Source organism: Dendrobates tinctorius, unplaced genomic scaffold (genome assembly GCF_039654945.1).
Source record: "Dendrobates tinctorius isolate UK_male_01 unplaced genomic scaffold, ASM3965494v1 ptg000140l, whole genome shotgun sequence".
Classification (NCBI taxonomy): domain Eukaryota; kingdom Metazoa; phylum Chordata; class Amphibia; order Anura; family Dendrobatidae; genus Dendrobates; species Dendrobates tinctorius.
In genome coordinates, this window is record NW_027361808.1 from 4,513,882 (window position 1) to 4,535,973 (window position 22,092).

Below are 22,092 nucleotides of genomic sequence, written 5' to 3' on the forward strand. Positions count from 1 at the left end.
ACTCCTTGTCATACACCATCCAATTTCAGCCTGTTACATTGCGGTATAATCTCTACTGGGCCTGAGACAATAGTTCAGCGTCCTCAAATCTATAGTGAGATTCAAAATCTCACCAATCCTATAGACACCCTACTCCTTGTCATACACCATCCAATTTCAGCCTGTTACATTGAGGTGTAATCTCTCCTGGCCTGAGACAATAGTTCAGCATCCTCAAATCTATAGTGAGATTCAAAATCTCACCAATCCTATAGACACCCTCCTCCTTGTCATACACCATCCAATTTCAGCCTGTTACATTGCGGTATAATCTCTACTGGGCCTGAGACAATAGTTCAGTGTCCTCAAATCTATAGTGAGATTCAAAATCTCACCAATCCTATAGACACCCTACTCCTTGTCATACACCATCAAATTTCAGCCTGTTACATTGAAGTGTAATCTCTCCTGGCCTGAGACAATAGTTCAGCGTCTTGAAATCGATAGTGAGATTCAAATTCTCACTAATCCTATAGACACCCTACTCCTTGTCATACACCATCCAATTTCAGCCTGTTACATTGCGGTATAATCTCTACTGGGCCTGAGACAATAGTTCAGCATCCTCAAATCTATAGTGAGATTCAAAATCTCACCAATCCTATAGACACACTACTCCTTGTCATACACCATCCAATTTCAACCTGTTACATTGCGGTGTAATCTCTACTGGGCCTGAGACAATAGTTCAGTGTCCTCAAATCTATAGTGAGATTCAAATTCTCACGAATCCTATAGACACCCTCCTCCTTGTCATACACCATCCAATTTCAGCCTGTTACATTGCGGTGTAATCTCTACTGTGCCTGAGACAATAGTTCAGCGTCCTCAAATCTATAGTGAGATTCAAATTCTCACCAATCCTATAGACACCCTACTCCTTGTCATACACCATCCTATTTCAGCCTGTTTCATTGAGGTGTAATCTTTCCTGGGCCTGAGACAATAGTTCAGCATCCTCAAATCTATAGTGAGATTCAAATTCTCACCAATAGTAGATACAACTTCTACCTTGTTTTACAGTACCATATAGCTGGTGGTATTTTGGGTACATTTTCACAAAAATGACGAAGTATGGTGGAAGACGCCATGGAAGTGGGCGGGGGTTGCCAGCTGGTCCCGATGGTGGTGGTGCATCTGTTGGTAGTGTCAAAAGCACAATAGCACCTAAGGCGGGAGGTGTTGAGCCTGCGTCATCATCTGGCTCCACAAGGCTTTGAAGGCTCTCTTTTCTGGGAGTAGGTAAACCACTTTTAAAGCCGGAACTTCAGGAACAAGTTTTGGCTTGCATTGCTGACACAGCCTCCAGCTCTGTCGCCTCCTCTTCTGATGTTTCAAAAAATAAAAGCACTGAGTCGTCAGTGGAGGCTCATGGTCAGGATCAACACCTTTCCTTGTGTCATTTACCCCTACCAAAAGTGAAGGATGTGGCAGGCCACACTACCGATTACTCCATGGAGCTCTTTTCATATACCATGCCTGGGTTAGCAAGTCAAATCATGAATTCCCCAGTCCAAGATGAATCTGACATAGAGTGCACTGATGCACAGCCACTGCTAGATTTTTCTGCTGGTACATTCACTCAAAGCACTACATTGTCCTTGCAGTGTACTGAGGCAGAAGCAGACCATGATGAAACTCAGTGTCATGATCCCAGTGCAGGTTTTTGAGCTGCACGTCAGGGGTTAATGTCTGGAGCTCAGTGCAGGTTTTGACCTGCACACCTGAGGTTAATGATTGTGGCCTCTCGTTGGTTCTGGGAGAGCTTCTTAAACCCCTGGGAAGCTCCAATCCCTGTCAGTTATACTTTTGCCTTTGGCCGAGTGTGGTGACCTCCGTGTGCCTGTGCCTGTTCGTTGTTATAGCTTGTTTATATGGTTCTGACCCGGTTCTGTTCCCCGTTGTGAGTTTGCCTGTTGATTCTGTACTGCGCTACCCTCTCTGTGTATGACTCGTTGACTGTTATCTGACTACTCTCTGCTCGCCCCTCTTGTACCTTGCAGCTATCTCTGTGTATGACTCATTGGCTACGTCCTGACTATCCTCCCTGTCTATGACCCTTGGTAACTTTGTCTCGCAGTTACCCTGCTAAGAGTTCTCTTGCAGCTCCAAGATCTCTGGAGTTTAGGCCACGCCCCCAGCAGTCACGTGCTTCAGGTCCTGCTGTTCTGAAGTACGCACCTACTCGGCTGCTGCCCACTCCACAGGTATCTTTGAGCACAGTTCGCTAAACTCAGGACACGCACACTGGCTCAGTGAGCAAGTTCAGTGTGGTGTTCCTGACACTCAGGTGCCCCTTCCCGCATACTATACCACCTTACACGGTGACACAGGGGAAGGTGCACATGAAATTGAAGAGGAGGTGATGGATGACCCAGTTGTTGACCCAGATTGGCATCCATTGGGGGAAGAAGGTGCTGCTGCCAATAGCTCAGAAGAGGAGGAGGAGGATCAGCAGCAGGCAACGACATCGCAACAGCTGTTATCTGGCATGACCGTAGCAGTCTAAAAACGTGTTACAAAAACCAAAACAGTTGCAGGACAGCTTGGCCAGATGGTCAAATTAGCACAGCGTGCAAGGTCTCAAAATGTCTTCCATAGTAGGAAGAGTGCAGTGTGGCACTTTTTGAACAAAATCCTAATGATCAGGCAAAAGTTATCTGTAAGAAGTGGGCAAAGACCTTTAGCCGAGGGAAGAATCTGAGAAATTTGAATACCAGATGCATGCTTAGACATTTAACCACCATGCACTTGCAAGCGTGGACGGACTACCAAACCTCACGTACCACATGTGCACCTGCTCCGAATGAAGGTAGTCCGCAACGCTACATCGCTTCCCCCACTGTAAGCACACCGGTTAGCACACCGCCACCAGCAAATGACGAGGTGTCGTCGCAAGGGCAAATCAGTCATGGAATCACAATGTTATTGCTACGAAAGACTGAATCTAGGCCATCAGCAACACCACCAACAACACCATCACCATCACCAACCCTCTCTCAGTCTGCCATGTTCACCGCTAGTTCCACCATAGGCAGCTCTCAAGTACAGCTCACCCTACCAGAGACTCTGAGTAGGACAAGAAAGTACTCATCCTCTCATCCATGTACACTGGCTTTGAACGACCACATTGCCAAACTAATCTCGTTAGAGATGATGCCCTACCAGTTGGTTGAAAGCAAAGCTTCCCGCAAGCTCAGGGCCTGCGCAGTACCACGCCATGACCTACCCAGTCGGCAATTCTTTTCACGAAAAGCCATCCTAGCCCTCCACGTGCATGTGAAAGACCGCATTGTCCATGCACTCAAGCAATCAGTGAGTGGAAAGGTGTACCTCACAACAGATGCATGGTCCCGTAGGCATGGCCAGGGCCGTTACGTGTCCATCACTGCGCACTGGGTTAATGTGGTGGATGCAGGGTCCACAGGGGACAGCGGCGGTGGGACAGTGCTGCCTAGCCCACGGTGTAGGAAGCAGTTGGCTGTAGGCGTTCGACCCTCCTCCTCCTCCTCCTCCAGAAGCGAAATCTCATCCACAGAGCACAGTCGCACGAGCACTCCATCTGCAGCTGCCAGTGTTGCACACTAGTTGTCCCATTATCAAACAGCTAGTGGTAAGCGTCAGCAGGCTGTGTTGAAGATGATGTGTTTGGGCGACAACAGACACACCGCGGAGGTACTGGCCGACTACTTTCAGCGACAAACTGAGTCATGGCTGGGCAGTCTACATCTTGAGGCAGGCAAGGTAGTTAGTGATAACGGCCGGAATTTTGTGGCAGCCATAGCACTTTCAATACTCAGACACATACCTTGCCTGGCTCACACCTTTAACCTGGTGGTGCAGTGTAATGGATGAGTCACCGAAGGAGGAAAAAACAAAAATAATAGCTAAGCTCAGAAAACCAGAGAAGTTGGCAGCTATCAGATTGCAGACCCCTGAACCTATCCACAACAACTAGCAGTAGCCGTGGGGGGTTCCTACGGTGCCCTAGACCCCTTGATCACAGCCGGAGAATTAAATTAGCATAAAGACAGAAAGGGGAAATCTAAACTGCCCCAGAGCAGACCCCAAAGCAATAGGCAGCCCCCAACATATAATGACTGTGAAGCAAGATGAAAAATACAACACAGATAGAAAGATAGGTTGAGCAAACGATGGGGCCCAAGCTTACTAAATAGGACAGGATAGAAAAGCTGCTGTCTGCAATCTGCAAAAACCCTCTCCAAAAATGTACCAACAGACTGATGGGAAAAACAGGCCCTGAAGTCGCTATGCTTCAAAAAGACTATATCAGCACTCGGGTATATTCTGAAGACAGAGCCAGAGATCAACAGATCAGAGACAAAAATGGAATTCAGCTCACCCCTGGAAGGGGATGGCTGAACTCCAAAAACAAGGCAAACAAAACCAGAACTAAAGTGTACAAAAAGCAGAGCAAAACTTAGCTTTGAGAAGTAGAAATCAGACTGGTCTCCAAGAATGCAGCAGGAAAATCGCCAGCAAGGCAGCAGCGTGTCGGCTGCCTTATATCCAGTCATCAGTTCCTGTGACCCAGTCATCATCTACCTGCTCAGCTGTTTGGTAATCAGCATCACTACCTTCCTTCGCCAGAAGAGGGAGTTCATCAGACCTCACTGGTGAAGGGAAAAATGAACTCACAACAGTGCAGTGCTTCCTCAATAATTATCCTGAGTTAACACCCCTGCTCCATAAGGTGTGAAGACTGTGCTCGCACATCCACCGGTCGCCCGTACACTCCAGTCGTATGCAGAAGGTGCAGCGATTGCTCCACCTTCCCAAGCACCGCCTAATTATCGACGTTGCAACAAGGTGGAACTCCACCAGGGCCGTACTGGAACAAAAAAGCAGCCCTGCCCCACAAACCCCACCAGCCCACAAACTATAACACTCCTCACCCCGATCAGTGAATTTTGCTATACATTGTCATGCCCCTTACTCTCCTAAAAGGAGATATTTGAAGAGCCACATGTGAATGGCGCCACAGTGCGTATGATTGACCACAGCTGCATTTACATGGTGCTCTACAGAGCTCCGATTTTCAGGATCATGGAAGTCCCAGCAGTCGGATCTACAGCAATTGGAAAGTTATCCCCTATCTAGAGGAGAGGGGATTACTTGGGATAATCCATTTAAACAACTTTTCCAATATTTTATTTTTCTTTGGCCATAGTAATATTGAAAATACTAAACCAACATTGACCCTTCCAAAGTCCAATGTCGCCTCTTCGACAACAGGACAGGAGAAGTAGTATTGTGCAGTGTATACAGGGCCAATTCCAGGTTTCTGTGGGCCCCGGGTGAAAGTCTCAGTGGGCCTCTTTAACACGTACCACAATTCATAATGCACAGATAGAGCAAAGAAATATAGGTATACAATGCCAAAGATTTCTGTTATGATTGAGTCACCGTAGGAGGCAAAAATAATAATGCTAGCTAAGTCCAGAAAACCAGAGAAGTTGGCAGCTATCGGATTGCAGACCCCTGAACCTATCAACACAACTAGCAGTAGCCGTGGGGGGCTCCTACGATGCCCTAGGCCCCTCGATCACAGCCGGAGGACTACATAGCCTAAAGACAGAAAGGGAAATCTAAACTGCCCCAGAGCAGACCCCAAAGTAAAAGGCAGCCCCCCACATATAATGACGGTGAAGCAAGAAGAAAGAACAAAACACAGACAGAAAGATAGACTGAGCAAAGATGGGGCCCACACTAGCTTAGCTAGGAAAGGACAGGAAGGCTGCTGTCTGCAATCCGTGAAAAACCCTATGAAAATAAGAGCCAACAAACTGACAGTAAAAAAGGCACTGAAGACGCTAGGCTTCAAAAAAGCTATGTCAGTACTCAGGAATATTCTGAAGACAGAGCAACAGGCAAAAGGAGATTCAGCTAACCCCAGCAGGGAATGGCAGAATCCAGAAAAGCAAGGAAAACAAAACACTAATGCAAAAAGGTAAAGCAGAAATCTTAGCTTTAGATGAGCAGGAATCAGACTGGTTTCCTAGAAGTCCACAGAGAAATCACCCGCAAGCCAGAAGGGCGTCGGCAGCCTTATATCCAGTCATTAACTCCACTCAGCCAGTCATCATCATCAGCCCCAGGTGTTTGACAATCAGGCTCACTACCTTTCTTCACCAGAAGAGGGAGTTCCTCGGGCCTCAGTAGAGAAGGGGAAAATGAACTCCCAACAGTACCTCCCCCTTGAGGAGGGGTCACCGAACCCTCAACCACACCACCAGGGCGATCAGGGTGAGCCCAATGAAAGGCACGCACCAATCTTTTGGCATGAATATCAGAGGCAGAGACCCAGGAATTATCCTCCTGACCATAACCCTTCCACTTAACCAAATACTGGAGTCTCCGTCTAGCCAGACGGGAATCCAGTACTTTCTCTACCTCATATTCCATGTTACCTTCAACCAATACAGGGTCTGGAGGTGCAACCACCGGAACAACAGGTTCAACAAACCTCTTCAACAAAGATTTATGGAACACATTATGGATTTTAAATGTGACAGGAAGAGCCAAACGAAAAGAGACCGGATTAATAATCTCCAAAATCCTGTAAGGTCCAATAAATCTAGGCTTAAACTTAGGAGAAGCCACCTTCATAGCAATATTTTTTGATGATAACCACACCATATCACCAACCTTAAATTGGGGACCAATGGTCCTATGTCGGTTGGAAAACCACTGGGCCTTTTCCTGGGAGAGAGATAACTTATCCACCACTTGGTCCCAGATCTGGTGCATTCTCTCCACCACAGTGTCAACCCCTGGGCAGGCAGAGGGCTCCACCTGCCCTGAAGAAAATCGAGGATGAAACCCAAAATTACAAAAAAAAGGAGACATCAAAGTGGCAGAACTAGCTCTATTATTTAAAGCAAATTCGGCCAAGGGCAAAAATGAAACCCAATCATCCTGATCAGCAGAAATAAAACATCTCAAATATGACTCCAAGGTCTGGTTTGTTCTCTCTGTCTGCCCATTGGTCTGAGGGTGAAAAGCAGAGGAGAAGGACAACTGAATTCCCAGCTTGGAACAGAAAGTCCTCCGAAATCTAGACACAAACTGGACTCCTCTGTCAGATACAATGTTCTCAGGAATCCCGTGCAAGCGAACCACCTGTTGTAAAAACAGGGGCACCAATTCAGAGGAAGACGGCAACTTATGGAGTGGTACAAGATGAACCATCTTAGAGAACCTATCACAAATCACCCAAATAACAGTCATCCTTTGAGAGACAGGCATATCAGAGATGAAATCCATTGAAATATGGGTCCATGGCCTCTTGGGGACAGGCAAAGGCATCAACAACCCACTAGAGCGAGAACACGATTTAGACCGGGAGCACGTCCCACAGGACTGCACAAAATTCCTGACATCACGAGACAAGGCGGGCCACCAAAAAGACTGACTCACCAGATCTCTAGTACCAAAAATACCTGGATGACCAGCCAAAGCAGAGCAATGAACTTCAGACATCACTCTCTTCTTCCACTGGTCAGGAACATACAACTTTCCACTGGGACAATGCTCAGGTTTGTCCTCCTGGAACTCTTCCAGAGCACGTCTCAAATCGGGCGAGATGGCAGAAAGAACTACCCTTTCGCCTAAGATGGCAGCAGGCTTGGTCACCACAGGAGAATCAGCAAAGAAGCTCCTAGAGAGGGCGTCAGCCTTGACATTCTTAGTTCCAGGAAGAAAAGAAACCACAAAATCAAAACGTGTAAAAAACAAGGCCCACCTAGCCTGTCTAGGGTTCAAGCGCTAAGCCGACTCTAGGTAAATCAAATTCTTGTGGTCAGTGAGGACCACGACTTGATGCTTAGCTCCCTCCAACCAATGTCTCCACTCCCCAAATGCCCATTTCATGGCTAACAGTTCCCGATTCCCCACATCATAGTTACGTTCAGATGGAGAGAACTTTCGGGAAAAGAAAGCACAGGGATTCATTTTAGATGTTACAGGATCCTTTTGGGACAAAACAGCTCCTGCACCAATCTCAGAAGCATCCACCTCTACCTGGAACGGAAGTGAGACATCAGGTTGCTGCAAAACCGGGGCGGAGGTGAATCTTTGCTTCAGCTCCTGAAAGGAAGAAACAGCCTCCGGAGACCAATTTAACACATCAGCACCATTCTTAGTCAAATCAGTCAATGGCTTGGCAATACTAGAAAATTTTGCTATAAATTTCCGATAAAAATTAGCAAAACCCAAAAACTTCTGGAGGGCCTCCAAAGAAGTGGGCTGAACCCAATCGTAAATGGCCTGTACCTTGGCCGGGTCCATTTCAATAGTTGACGGGGACAAAATAAATCCCAAAAAAGAAATCCTCTGTACTCCAAAAAGGCATTTAGATCCTTTGACATACAGGGAATTCTCCCTCAAGATCCAGAACACAGTCCGAATATGTTCCACATGAGAATCCCAATCCTTGGAGAAGATCAAAATATCATCCAGATAGATAATCAAAAATTTATCGACAAAATCTCGGAAAATATCGTTCATGAAGCACTGGAAGACAGAAGGGGCATTAGTGAGCCCAAAAGGCATCACCAGGTACTCAAAATGTCCCTCCGGAGTATTAAACGCCGTCTTCCATTCATCCCCATGCTTAATGCAAATAAGATTATACGCCCCCCTGAGGTCAAGCTTGGTAAACCAGCAAGCACGTTTAACTCTGGAGAATAGATCAGAAATCAGGGGTAACGGATACTGATATTTAACAGTAATTTTGTTGAGAGCACGATAATCAATACAAGGTCTTAATGATCCATCCTTTTTGGCTACAAAAAAAAAACCGGCACCTAAGGGTGACGAGGATGGTCTAATATGACCCTTCTCCAACGCCTCCTTAATATAGGATCGCATAGCCTCGTGCTCGGGTACAGATAAATTGAAGAGCCGACCCTTGGGAAATTTACACCCCGGGCTCAGTTCAATAGCACAGTCATAACTCCTATGAGGAGGCAGAGACGCAGACTCATTCTCACTAAATACATCATAAAAGTCCGCCAAATAATCAGGAACATCATGCGACTGAGGAGAGGTGGAAAACACCGGAGCCTCACTAAAGGCACACCGACAACCCCAACTCACCACAGACACAGATTTCCAATCCAAAACTGGATTATGAATTTGTAACCAGGGAAACCCCAGAACAATAGTATCATGCAGATTATGTAACACCAAAAACCTGCAATTTTCTTGATGGTCTGGGGCGACCCGCATTACCACCTGGGTCCAAAACTGAGGTTTATTTTTAGCCAAAGGAGTAGCATCAATCCCCCTCAAAGGGATAGGCATCTGCAGAGGTTTCATCGGAAATCCACAACGTTTAGCAAAATCCAAGTCCATTAGGTTTAGAGCTGCTCCCGAATTCACAAAAGCCTTGGCGGAAAATGTGGACAGGGAGCAGATCAGAGTAATAGCCAGAAGAAACTTAGGTTGAACACCACCAACAGAAAACGTGTGTGCAAAGCGTTTCTCGCGTTTAGGACAGACAGAAATAATATGCGAGGCATCTCCACAGAAAAAACACAACTTATTACGCCTTCTGAACTCCTGACGCTGCTCTCTGGAAAAAACTCTATCACATTGCATAGGTTCAGACGTCTGTTCAACAGGTGGCAACCCCTCTCGTGCAGCTCTGCGTTCGCGTAAACGCCAATCAACCTGAATGGCTAAAGACATAGAATCGTCAAGACCAGAGGGAACAGGAAATCCCACCATAGTATCTTTTACGGCTTCTGACAACCCCTTCCGAAAGAGAGCAGCCAAGGCACTATCATTCCAGGTAGTAAGTACCGCCCACTTTCGGAACTTTTGACAGTACAACTCTGCAGAATCACGACCCTGGTTCAATGCCAGCAGGGTCTTTTCAGCCTGATCAATGGCATTAGGTTCGTCATACAACAACCCCAAGGCCTGAAAAAATGCGTTCACATTAGTCAGAATAGGACCATCTGGTTTCAAAGAAAACGCCCAATCCTGGGGATCGCCACGCAGCAAAGAGATAACAATTTTAACCTGCTGCGCGGAGCTCCCTGACGAGTTAGGCTTCAAGGCAAAAAATAATTTACAATTATTTTTGAAATTCAAAAATTTAGACCGATCCCCAAAAAATACATCAGGTGTAGGAATCTTTGGTTCAGCAGCATGTGAATGAGCAAGGTAGGCGGAAATTCCCCGCACTTCTGCAGCGAGCTGCTCCACACGATCAGACAATTGCTTTATCTCCATTGAGAGAAAAAAAGAAATTCCCCCTACGGCCTCAGAGATATAGAGGAAAAAATATACAAACTTTTTTTTTTTTTTAATACAATTCTTTCCTGCTATTGAGTACCCTAGAATCTGCGGTATGGCGGGTGATTCTGTTATGATTGAGTCACCGTAGGAGGCAAAAATAGTAATGCTAGCTAAGTCCAGAAAACCAGAGAAGTTGGCAGCTATCGGATTGCAGACCCCTGAACCAATCAACACAACTAGCAGTAGCCGTGGGGGGCTCCTACGATGCCCTAGGCCCCTCGATCACAGCCGGAGGACTACATAGCCTAAAGACAGAAAGGGAAATCTAAACTGCCCCAGAGCAGACCCCAAAGTAAAAGGCAGCCCCCCACATATAATGATGGTGAAGCAAGAAGAAAGAACAAAACACAGACAGAAAGATAGACTGAGCAAAGATGGGGCCCACGCTAGCTTAGATAGGAAAGGACAGGAAGGCTGCTGTCTGCAATCCGTGAAAAACCCTATGAAAATAAGAGCCAACAAACTGACAGTAAAAAAGGCCCTGAAGACGCTAGGCTTCAAAAAAGCTATGTCAGTACTCAGGAATATTCTGAAGACAGAGCAACAGGCAAAAGGAGATTCAGCTAGCCCCAGCAGGGAATGGCAGAATCCAGCAAAGCAAGGAAAACAAAACACTAATGCAAAAAGGCAAAGCAGAAATCTTAGCTTTAGATGAGCAGGAATCAGACTGGTTTCCTAGAAGTCCACAGAGAAATCACCCGCAAGCTAGAAGGGCATCGGCAGCCTTATATCCAGTCATTAACTCCACTCAGCCAGTCATCATCATCAGCCCCAGGTGTTTGACAATCAGGCTCACTACCTTTCTTCACCAGAAGAGGGAGTTCCTCGGGCCTCAGTAGAGAAGGGGAAAATGAACTCACAACATATTTCACTTCTTACATTACATGAGTGATAGCTATTGTACATTCTACAAAAGGTCATAAATCAGACAGTATAGTCCTCCATACAGTATTCTGGGCACAACATAACCCCCCATACAGAATAATGAACCCCATATATTGCTCCATACAGTATAATGAACCCCATATATTGCTCCATACTGAATAATGAGCCCCATATATTGCTCCATACAGTATTATGGGCACCACATAGCCATCCACAAATTATAATGAACCCATATATTGCTCCATACAGTATAATGAGCCCCATATATTGCTCCATACAGAATAACTCCATATATTGCTCCATACAGTATTATGGGCACCACATAGTCATCAATACAGAATTGTGGGCACCACATAGCCCCCACACATTATAATGAGCCCCATATATTGCTCAATACAGTATAATGAGCCCTATATATTTCTCCATACAGTATAATGAGCTCCAGATATTGCCCCATACATAATAATGAGCCCCATATATTGCTCCATACAATATTATGGGCACCACATAGCCCTCCACACATTACAATGAATCCCATATATTGCTCCATACAGTATAATGAGACCCATATATTGCTCCATACAGAATAATAAGCCCCATATATTGCTCCATACAGTATTATGGGCACCACATAGTCATCTATACAGTATTGTGGACACCACATAGCCCCCACACTTTATAATGAACCCCATATATTGCTCCATACAGTATAATGAGCCCCACATATTGCTCCATACTGAATAATGAGCCCCATATATTGCTCCATACAGTATTATGGGCACCACATAGCCCTCCACACATTATAATGAACCCCATATATTGCTCCCTACAGTGGGTCCCCCCTTCTTGCTCAGGATCACAGCACTTGCAAAGTTGAAATACTTACCTCTCCCTGCTCCACCGCCGTGACGTCTTTCGCGTTTCCTGACAGTGACATTCTGGTCAGAGAGCGCGATGACATCATGCCTAAACAGTCCAAGTGCAGTGAGATGGAAGATGGGGACGACGAGGAGTCCAGACTAGTACAGGGATTCCCTAGCAAGGAGACTTATTTAATTGTTTTCAATGTTGGAACAGCTATTTTTGGGGAGCACTATACTCTGGAAAATGATATATGAGGCCCACCATACACTTGAGCATTCCAAAGGTGGACATCAGACACTGGAGCAGCATTTACAGGGCCCATTATGCAATGGAGCATTAGAAATGGGGCCCATTATATATGGAGCATTATTTGGGCCCATAACACAGTGGAGCTTCATCCATGGGGACCACCATATACTGTAGCATTATGTGGAGCTCATCATATACTGTTTCAAACATTATATGGGACCAATGATTCTGTATGGAGAAATATATGTGCCTCATTACTCTGTATAGCGCACTATGCGGTGCCCATAATACTGTATGGAGTAATATACTGTCCATTTTTGGAGCTATTGGAGAGTTTAAAATGGATATCAGTCATGTGATGTAAGAAGTGAAGTATTTTTCATTGTACTATACCACTATTTCTCTGCTGTATCAGAGGATCATGAATTGTGGCATGTGTTAAAAGAGCCCAGTGGCACTCTTTGGCCCAGGGCCCACGAAAATCTGGAGCCAGCCCTATCCACCCCACAAATTTAGCCAAATAACACCCAGTTTTCAATGCCTAACTATTATTATAAAGTAAATTAATGTTGACAAGCTTAAGTAATAAGAATAGATGTTTTTGGCATTGTAGGTGTGTTTCCTGTCCTCCACTCCCTGCCGACCTTGGTTCCCCATTAACTTGCATTGGGTTTCGTGTTTCAGTCGGCCTTCGACTGTTCATGATAATCGGCCGATTTCGTTCGACCCGACTTTTGAGAAAGTCGGGTTTCATGAAACCCGACTCGACCCAAAAAAAGGCAAAGTCGCTCATCTCTACCGGCTAGTCCCGTGTTTGAGACTCTTAAATGAAGCTCCACGGACTTTATTTGCATATTCGTATTTCCCAGGGAGCAATGCACCTAGGATTTCCCTGTGATTGAGCGCCTTTGCCGGCTGCCGCAGTGTTTTCTTTGACTGGTCTCCCTGAGGTCAGTGATTGCTTCGTGATTTATCAGATGCAGTGCGCAAATTAACTAATAAATGCTCAGCTGCCTCTAGACATTTTAGTCAAAAACGCAATAGAAATGCTACAGCCTGCTTTGTTACACGTATAGAAAAAAAACCTTTGAAAGGAGATTTACATAGGATACTTTTAAATTGAGAAGCTTCGTGGATATTTGAATTAAATACTAGAATCCCACAAGGATTAAATATTAAACATGATTTAATATATCATTATTAATATTGAAAACCAAAATTGTGATCATTATTTTTATAAATTATTTCTATATAATATATATTTTTTTTTTTTTCCTTCCACCTGATATGACGTTTGGCTAACAGATTTCTATTGAGCCCTACAGCATGAATTAAACTTCAAGATATTGAACTGAGAACGGAGAAAAGGATGACCTACTATGCAAAAAGTAGGAAAATATATGGATCATCTAAATGTTATTATAATTTTCAATGGATTAACTTGGTTATAATGATTTTGTACTATTTATTATGTATATCTTTAAAATTTCACTTGTATAAGTAAGAACTTGATGGCAAGTGATTGGTGGCTCTATGTGAAACTGCAGCATAGAAAACGATTTTAAGAATGAATTCTTTTCCATAAAAAAATGCTTAAATAAACGCGGCTATCCAAACTGGATTATACAAAGAGCCGCACATATTGTAAATAAAAAATCTAGAGATTCTCTTATTGAATCCAAAACGGTTGCTAAGCATAATAGAGATTGTCCAACTTTGATTCTTACATACAGCCCTTATTTCAAACAAATTCGTAATATTATAAATAATAATCTACATATATTGCGTAGAGATAATATTATGAATGACTTGCTTAAAGATGGTATAAAAATAGTATCTGGGAGGGCATTAACACTTGGCAATAGTTTGTCGCCTAGTTTATACAGTTCAGATGCAAAAAACAACAATAATTGGTTGTCCACAGTTGGCTATCATAAATGTGGCCAATCATTATGTAAAACTTGTCATTTTTCATCTAAAACCTCATTATTTTTTAATTCTATTAATAATAAAGTTTATAATATTAAAGAACTTCTGAACTGTAATTCTAACTATGTAATTTATGTTGTTGAATGTACCAAATGCGGTTTAAAATATGTAGGTTCTACAATCCGTAAATTGAAAGATAGGATACGGGAACATTTGTATGATGTTGTGCATATTTCTAATAGAAGTGTTTCTAACTTATCTAAGCACTTTATTTCCGCTCATAACAGAGACCCATCTAGTATGAAAGTCTATGCAATAGAACGAATTAAAAGAAATATACGAGGTGTGGAAAGAGAAAAATTCTTGCGGAACCACGAGGCATATTGGATATATGTATTGGACACACAGGCGCCTTTGGGCTTGAATTTAAGAAGAGAATTTATGCTTCATTATTGATATATTTGTTTTTTAGTTTGCTTGCTTTTTTTGCTTTTTTTGATGTATTTTAAACTTTAGTATATGGTTTGTATTTCTGAGTAATTGATCCTGATCACCTGTACCTTGACTCTACAGTCATGGCCAAAAGTATTGACACCCCTGCAATTCTGTCAGATAATATTCAGTTTCTTCCTGAAAATGATTGCAAACACAAATTCTTTGGTATTATTGTCTTCATTTAATTTGTCTTAAATGAAAAAACACAAAAGAGAATGAAGCAAAAAGCAAAACATTGATCATTTTACACAAAACTCCAAAAATGGGCCGGACAAAAGTATTGGCACCCTCAGCCTAATACTTGGTTGCACAACCTTTAGCCAAAATAACTGCGACCAACCGCTTCCGGTAACCATCAATGAGTTTCTTACAATGCTCTGCTGGAATTTTAGACCATTCTTCTTTGGCAAACTACTCCAGGTCCCTGATATTTGAAGGGTGCCTTCTCCAAACTGCCATTTTTAGATTTCTCCACAGGTTTTCTATGGGATTCAGGTCTGGACTCATTGCTGGCTACCTTAGAAGTCTCCAGTGCTTTCTCTCAAACCATTTTCTAGTGCTTTTTGAAGTGTGTTTTGGGTTATTGTCCTGCTGGAAGACCCATGACCTCTGAGGGAGACCCAGCTTTCTCACACTGGGCCCTAAATTATGCTGCAAAATTTGTTGGTAGTCTTCTGACTTCATAATGCCATGCACACGGTCAAGCAGTCCAGTGCCAGAGGCAGCAAAGCAACCCCAAAACATCAGGGAACCTCCGCCATGTTTGACTGTAGGGACCGTGTACTTTTCTTTGAATGCCTCTTTTTTCTCCTGTAAACTCTATGTTGATGCTTTTGCCCTAAAAGCTCTACTTTTGTCTCATCTGACCAGAGAACATTCTTCCAAAATGTTTTAGGCTTTTTCAGGTAAGTTTTGGCAAGCTCCAGCCTGGCTTTTTTTATGTCTCGGGGTAAGAAGTGGAGTCTTCCTGGGTCTCCTACCATACAGTCCCTTTTCATTCAGATGCCGACGGATAGTACGTGTTGACACCGTTGTACCCTCGGACTGCAGGGCAGCTTGAACTTGTTTGGATGTTAGTGGAGGTTCTTTATCCAACATCCGCACAATCTTGCGTTGAAATCTCTTGTCAATTTTTCTTTTCCGGCCACATCTAGGGAGGTTAGCAACAGTGCCATGGGCTTTAAACTTCTTGATGACATTGCACACGGTAGACACAGGAACATTCAGGTCTTTGGAGATGGACTTGTAGCCTTGAGATTGCTCATGCTTCCTCACAATTTGGTTTCTCCAGTCCTCAGACAGTTCTTTGGTCTTCTTTCTTTTCTCCATGCTCAATGTGGTACACACAAGGACACAGGACAGAGGTTGAGTCAACTTTAATCCTTGTCAACTGGCTGCAAGTGTGATTTAGTTATTGCCAACACCTGTTAGGTGCCACAGGTAAGTTATAGGTGCTGTTAATTACACAAATTAGAGAAGCATCACATGATTTTTCGAACAGTGCCAATACTTTTGTCCACTCTCTTTGTTATGTTTGGTGTGGAATTATATCCAATTTGGCTTTAGGACAATTCTTTTTGTGTTTTTTCATTTAAGACAAATTAAATGAAGATAATAATACCAAAGAATTTGTGTTTGCAATCATTTTCAGTAAGAAACTGAGTATTATCTGACAAAATTGCAGGGGTGTCAATACTTTTGGCCATGACTGTATATATTGTTCAGCTGTTGCCTTGAAGTTACTCTGAGTCTAAGAGCGATGTTCGCTCGAAACGTGTTCAGAGAGTTTTGGATCATCCCCATGCGGTAAAATCTGTTTTACCATTTTTTGATCACTAGCAGCCATGTATCTGATTTTATGCAGTTTGGAATACATTTTTGAATTTTACTCTTGGAGCTGGATGTTCTTTTTCTTCTTGGAATTTCATTGGTGGCTCTGTACTACATGACTGCACAGGATATGACATAAAAAGCTATTCAGTGTTAAAATTGTCATGATCTCAGTGCGAGTTTGACTCGCACATGTGGGGTTAATGTCTGGAACCAGTCCTGATGACTGGCACTTCTGAGGTTAAAGGTTATGATCCCAGTGCAGGCTTACCTGCACACCTGGGGCTCATTATTGTGGCCTCTCCCTGGTTCTGGGAAGGCTTCTTATGGCCTCAGGAAGCTCCTATCCCCATCAGTTATACTTTCGCCTTGGCAGAGTGTGTTGACCCCTGAGTGTGTTTGTGCTGTGTTCTTGTTTGCCTGATAACTTGGTGTACGACTCGGCCTGTTCTCTGGATACTGCTTGTTGGATTCTGCTTGGTACCTTCTATGTCTGTTTGGTTTTGACCACTGCCTGTCCCCGACTATCCGTTCTGTCTCATCCCTTGTACTTTACTGTTATCTCTGTGTATGACCCGATATGTCTGACTTTGAGTATTCCTGTATAGTATTTTGCTTATCTCTGGCAGAAGGATGCTAAGCCCCACCCCCTTGTAGTCACATGACCGTAGGTCCTTCACTACTCATTGAGTTCAGCTTCTCCAGGTCCTGTTTGCCTGAATTATCCGGCCGTGTCTGACCCCGGGCCCCTCTGCAGTGTGGGTGAGTCCTTGCTCAGCGGTGACTTCACGCCGACCCTAACAGGACCGTGACAAAAATAGTATTAAATTCCAAAACGTGTATGCTAGATTTGCACCTTTTTTCTGCCCATGTACACTGGTGCGACTTTTGAATTTTATTCAACAAGCTGGATATTTTTCTATTTTCTGCAAATATGAACTCCACTGCTACAGGGCAAGTGGGAAGTGCCAGGCAAAGCACAAGAATTGGCGCATCTAATAGATGTGACTTTTTTGTGGTGGGTGTGGCTGCTATTTTTAGGCTGCAGGATACAAATATCCATGGCCTCTTACCAACCTGATAATATTAGCCCCCAGCTGTCTGCTTTAGCTTGGCTAGTTTTCAAAAATCAGGGGGAACCCATGCAGTTTTTTTAATAGCTTACATAAATATCCTATTCTTGATAGCCAGCCTTGTTAAAGCTAACAGCTGAGGGTTGTAGACCTCACCTGTCAGTTTTACCTGACTAGCTATCAAAAATGCAGAGGAACCCATGTATTTTTTTTATTTTTATTTATTTATAGCGCAGGTGCCGGCTGATGAATACTCCCATTAGCCGTTGCCTGCTCTCACTGTTATTAGATGCAGCAGGTGTAGTCTGAGGGGAGTACTAATCCCATCAGCCTACGCTTGTGACTGTAGGTAAACTTTTTACCTCTCGTCACAGCTGCGGGCTCACACTGTCATCTGATAGCATGGGAACCCCAGCGCTCTGACCGGTGGTAATGATTTTACCACTGATCAGAGCCGCCGGTGTTTCATGTGCTGTCATGCAGACTACAGTGGGAAAAACACTCGTGATCAGGGTGCCAGACCCAAACAGTAACACGGAATTTCTGGTGAAGTTCGTGTTTGTGGTCAGGTGCCCGAACAGTAGGTGTTCAGTACGGACCTCAAGCTTTACTGCTTGGGTTCGCCGATCTCTAGAGCGGGCTCTGTATGTCTCTTTGCTGTGAACCTGCTTTAAATATCACACGAATTTTCCATTACTGTATATACAGCTCTGGCAAATATTAAGAGACCACTGCACAGTTTTATAAAAATCAGCTTCTCTATATGTCTGACAGCTATTCCATTCCAGTGTCAGTTGAATTCCAACCAGAGTGCACCTCATTCTATGTAATATGCTTGTGATTAGGTGATCACCTGAACCAAATCTTATTTAATGAAGGAAAGTATAAAAAACCCTGCTGTGGTGTTCATAATCCTTTTGCAATAGGAGAAGTTGGATGGCAAAACAAGTGCTAGAAATATCCCAAAAGTAATAGAAATGAAAAAATAACTTGTAACCATGCCAAAGGCATTGAAAAGAAAAGTCTTGAGTGAGGAAAAGAAGGGCTCAATTCTGGCTTTACTAGCAGTGGGATATACAGTGAGCATCATGTTGTCTTCATCCTTAAAATTTCTAAGATGGCAGTCCATTACAACAAGGTCAAGCTGCAGATATTGGGGACAACAAAGCTACAGAATGGCAGAGGGCGAAAATGACTCTCCACTGACCAGGATGACCATCATCTTATTCGAATGTCACTCAGCAACTGCAGGTGACCTATAAAAGGAGTGACAAATGGCAACTGGGGTGAAGTGCATGGCAAGAACAGTTCGTAACAGGCTCCTACAGGCAGGGCTCAAGTCATGTAAAGCTATAAAAAAGCCTTTCATCAATGAGAAGCAAAGGAGAGCCAGGCTGATGTTTGCCAAAGAAAAAACACAAAAATTGAGCTTGGTTTGAGTTGGTACACATGCAGCATATAAATGTATGTTCACATGGCCAAAAAGCATACAAAACCTACAAAAGACAAAATGAAAAAAACCCTGCTATAATTAAATAAGCAAAAAGCAAAAGTGCATTGAAATCATACAGAGTTCTTAGTAATACTGTATTTGATCAAACATAGCATAAAAGCCATCCCACCATCGACAAGGTGACTCTGTGGTCGGGGCGGTCCTACACTGTCTAGTAGAGATGAGCGACTTTGCCTTTTTTCGGGTCGAGTCGGGTTTCACGAAACCCGACTTTCGCAAAAGTCGGGTCGAACGAAATCTGCCGATTGTCGAAGACCGACTGAAACACGAAACCCAATGTAAGTCAATGGGGAAGAAAAGTCGGCAGTGAGTGGAGGACAGGAAACACACCTAGAGTCCCCATTTTAATGCCAAAACCATCAATACTTATTCCATAAGCTTGTCAACCTTAATTTACTTTATAATAATAGTTAGGCATGAAAACTGGGGGCTATTTGGCTAAAGTTGTGGGGGGGTAGTGCTGGCTCCAGATTTTCGTGGGCCCAGGGCCAAAGAGTGTCATTGGGCTCCTTTAACACATGACACAATTCATGATCCTTTGATACGGCAGAGAAATAGCTGTACAGTACAATGAAAAATACTTCAATTCTTACATCACATGACTGATATCCATTTTAAATTCTCCAATAGCTCCAAAAACATACAGTATATTCCTCCATACAGTATTATGGCCACCTCCCCCCATTTAGCATTACATTTGTTAAACTCAGATTGCCTAGACTCTTCCTTGAAACCTTTAGTCCTACACATTTGTTTAATTATTAAGAACTCGATAGCATATCACTGGAGGGGACATTTCCTCCCAAAGATAGAAGACATCATATCTCTACTGGTTCAACACAGAACATATGAGCTCAAATTTGCTCTTGCACATGACCAATTTAAAAAATTCCACAATAAATGGTCAAGATGGGATCACACATTCCCATCGTCTATCCAATAAGTTACAACTTAGCTGTGTTTTACATTTTTCTGTTGGCGTTATACAAACCATTATGCTCAATGGTACCACATGTTTGCTCACTGTTTACTGTTTTTGTATGTTTTTATTCTATATTCCGCCTTCCTTCTCCTTCCTTGTCCTACCCTCCCCTCCCCTCCCCCTCCATTTCCAACTTCTTTCCCTGTTCAAGTCAAAAATAAAAATTTTTGGAAAAGTATTATGGCCACCGCATAGTGTGCCATACCGAGTAATGAGGCCCTTATCTTTCTCCATACAGAATCATTGGTCCCATATAATGTTCGATACAGTATATGATTAGCTCCACATAATGCTACAGTATATGTTGTTCACCATGGATGAAGCTCCAGTGTCTTACGGGCCCAAATAATGCTCCATATATAATGGGCCCCATTTCTAATGCTCCAGTGTATAATGGGCCCTGTAAATGCTGCTCCAGTGACTGATGTCCACCTTTGGAGAATGATATCTGGGGCCCACCATACACTGGAGCATTCCAGAGTATTGTGCTCCCCAAAAATTGCTCCCAACCTTTAAAACAATTAAATAAGTCTCCTCGCTAAGGAATCCCTGTACTCTGGACTCCTCGTCATCCCCATCTTCCATCTCTCTGCTCTTGGACTGTTTAGGTAGAGGGCGTACAGACGTGATGTCATCGTGCTCTTTGACCAGAATGTCACTGTCAGGAAAAGTGTTTAGTTTCCGGAGGCAGTATGGTTGCAAAGCTGAACCTTAAAGGAATGTCCAGAAGGGCACCACCATGAGTGGAGCCTGCGGCTTAATTGGACTCAACATGGGCAACCTCAACCATGCCATCTACAAAAAAGCTGCACAGATTACAAGCTTAATTCCATTAACGAACGAGACTCAGGCATGCCCCCGCAGTCCGCGTCCAGCTTACTAGAGGGATACGCGAGGCTCTGGCACGCGAAATCAGCCAATAACAGGTCTGACATGCCCTTACATGTCCGGAGCTGCACGCGTGCTACAATGAAAGGACCAGTGTGTATTGCTTACAGGTGCGGATAACACGCTGAACCCCGTTAGTGATGGGGATCTGGGATTACAATTCTTCCCCGCGAACAAGCATTTCCCAGTAAGTGCAGGTCAACTGTAATTCCGGAATTATGCCTAAACAGCATTCCAGAAAGAATGTGAAAAAATTAAGTGTCCAAACCACAGGTGCTGTAGCTTGCTTGACAGCTGCTGGGCTCCTCTGCTGAGTAGCACACAGTTCTTACATAAACAGGCGGCATAGCTTGTTTCACGGGTGGCCAACTCTACTGAGTAGCATACACAGTTACTAGGCCCAAAGTATTAAGTGGTATAAATGCAGTAAAAAACTGGTTCTTTCATAAACAGGCGGCATAGCTCGGTTCACGGGTGGGCTCCTCTTCTGAGTAGCAGACACAGTTACTAGGCCCAAAAGGATTTTCAGGACAATATGCGGTAAAAAATTATTAGACACACACACGGTGTAGCTCCTTCACAGGTGTACTACACCGCTGGCTACTAGACACCGCTACTATGCCCTAAAACTGTCTATTATCATTGAAAACCATTATTAATGTGAAAAAAAGATACGCTTTTGTTTAACGAAGCATTCTCGAACAGAAACTCGAACAGCTGAATTTTAATCAAAGTGTTATAGTTCGACGAACGGATCTAACAACGCCCAAAACAGCTAGAATTTGAACTTGGCCAACAGTTCCACTCAAACACCACTCATCTGTAATCAGGAGGCAGACTCAGACGGTCTCAGGCACAGTATGGATTCAACAAGATTGCAGAAAGTTGAGAAAAGGGTACAGTATCACCGGATAACAGGTATATATAGCATAGCTTAAACATTTAAAATCTCTGTGTTTAATTCCGGAGTCTGACAAAGACACTCACAGCCTCAGTATGGATTAGTCAACAATCTA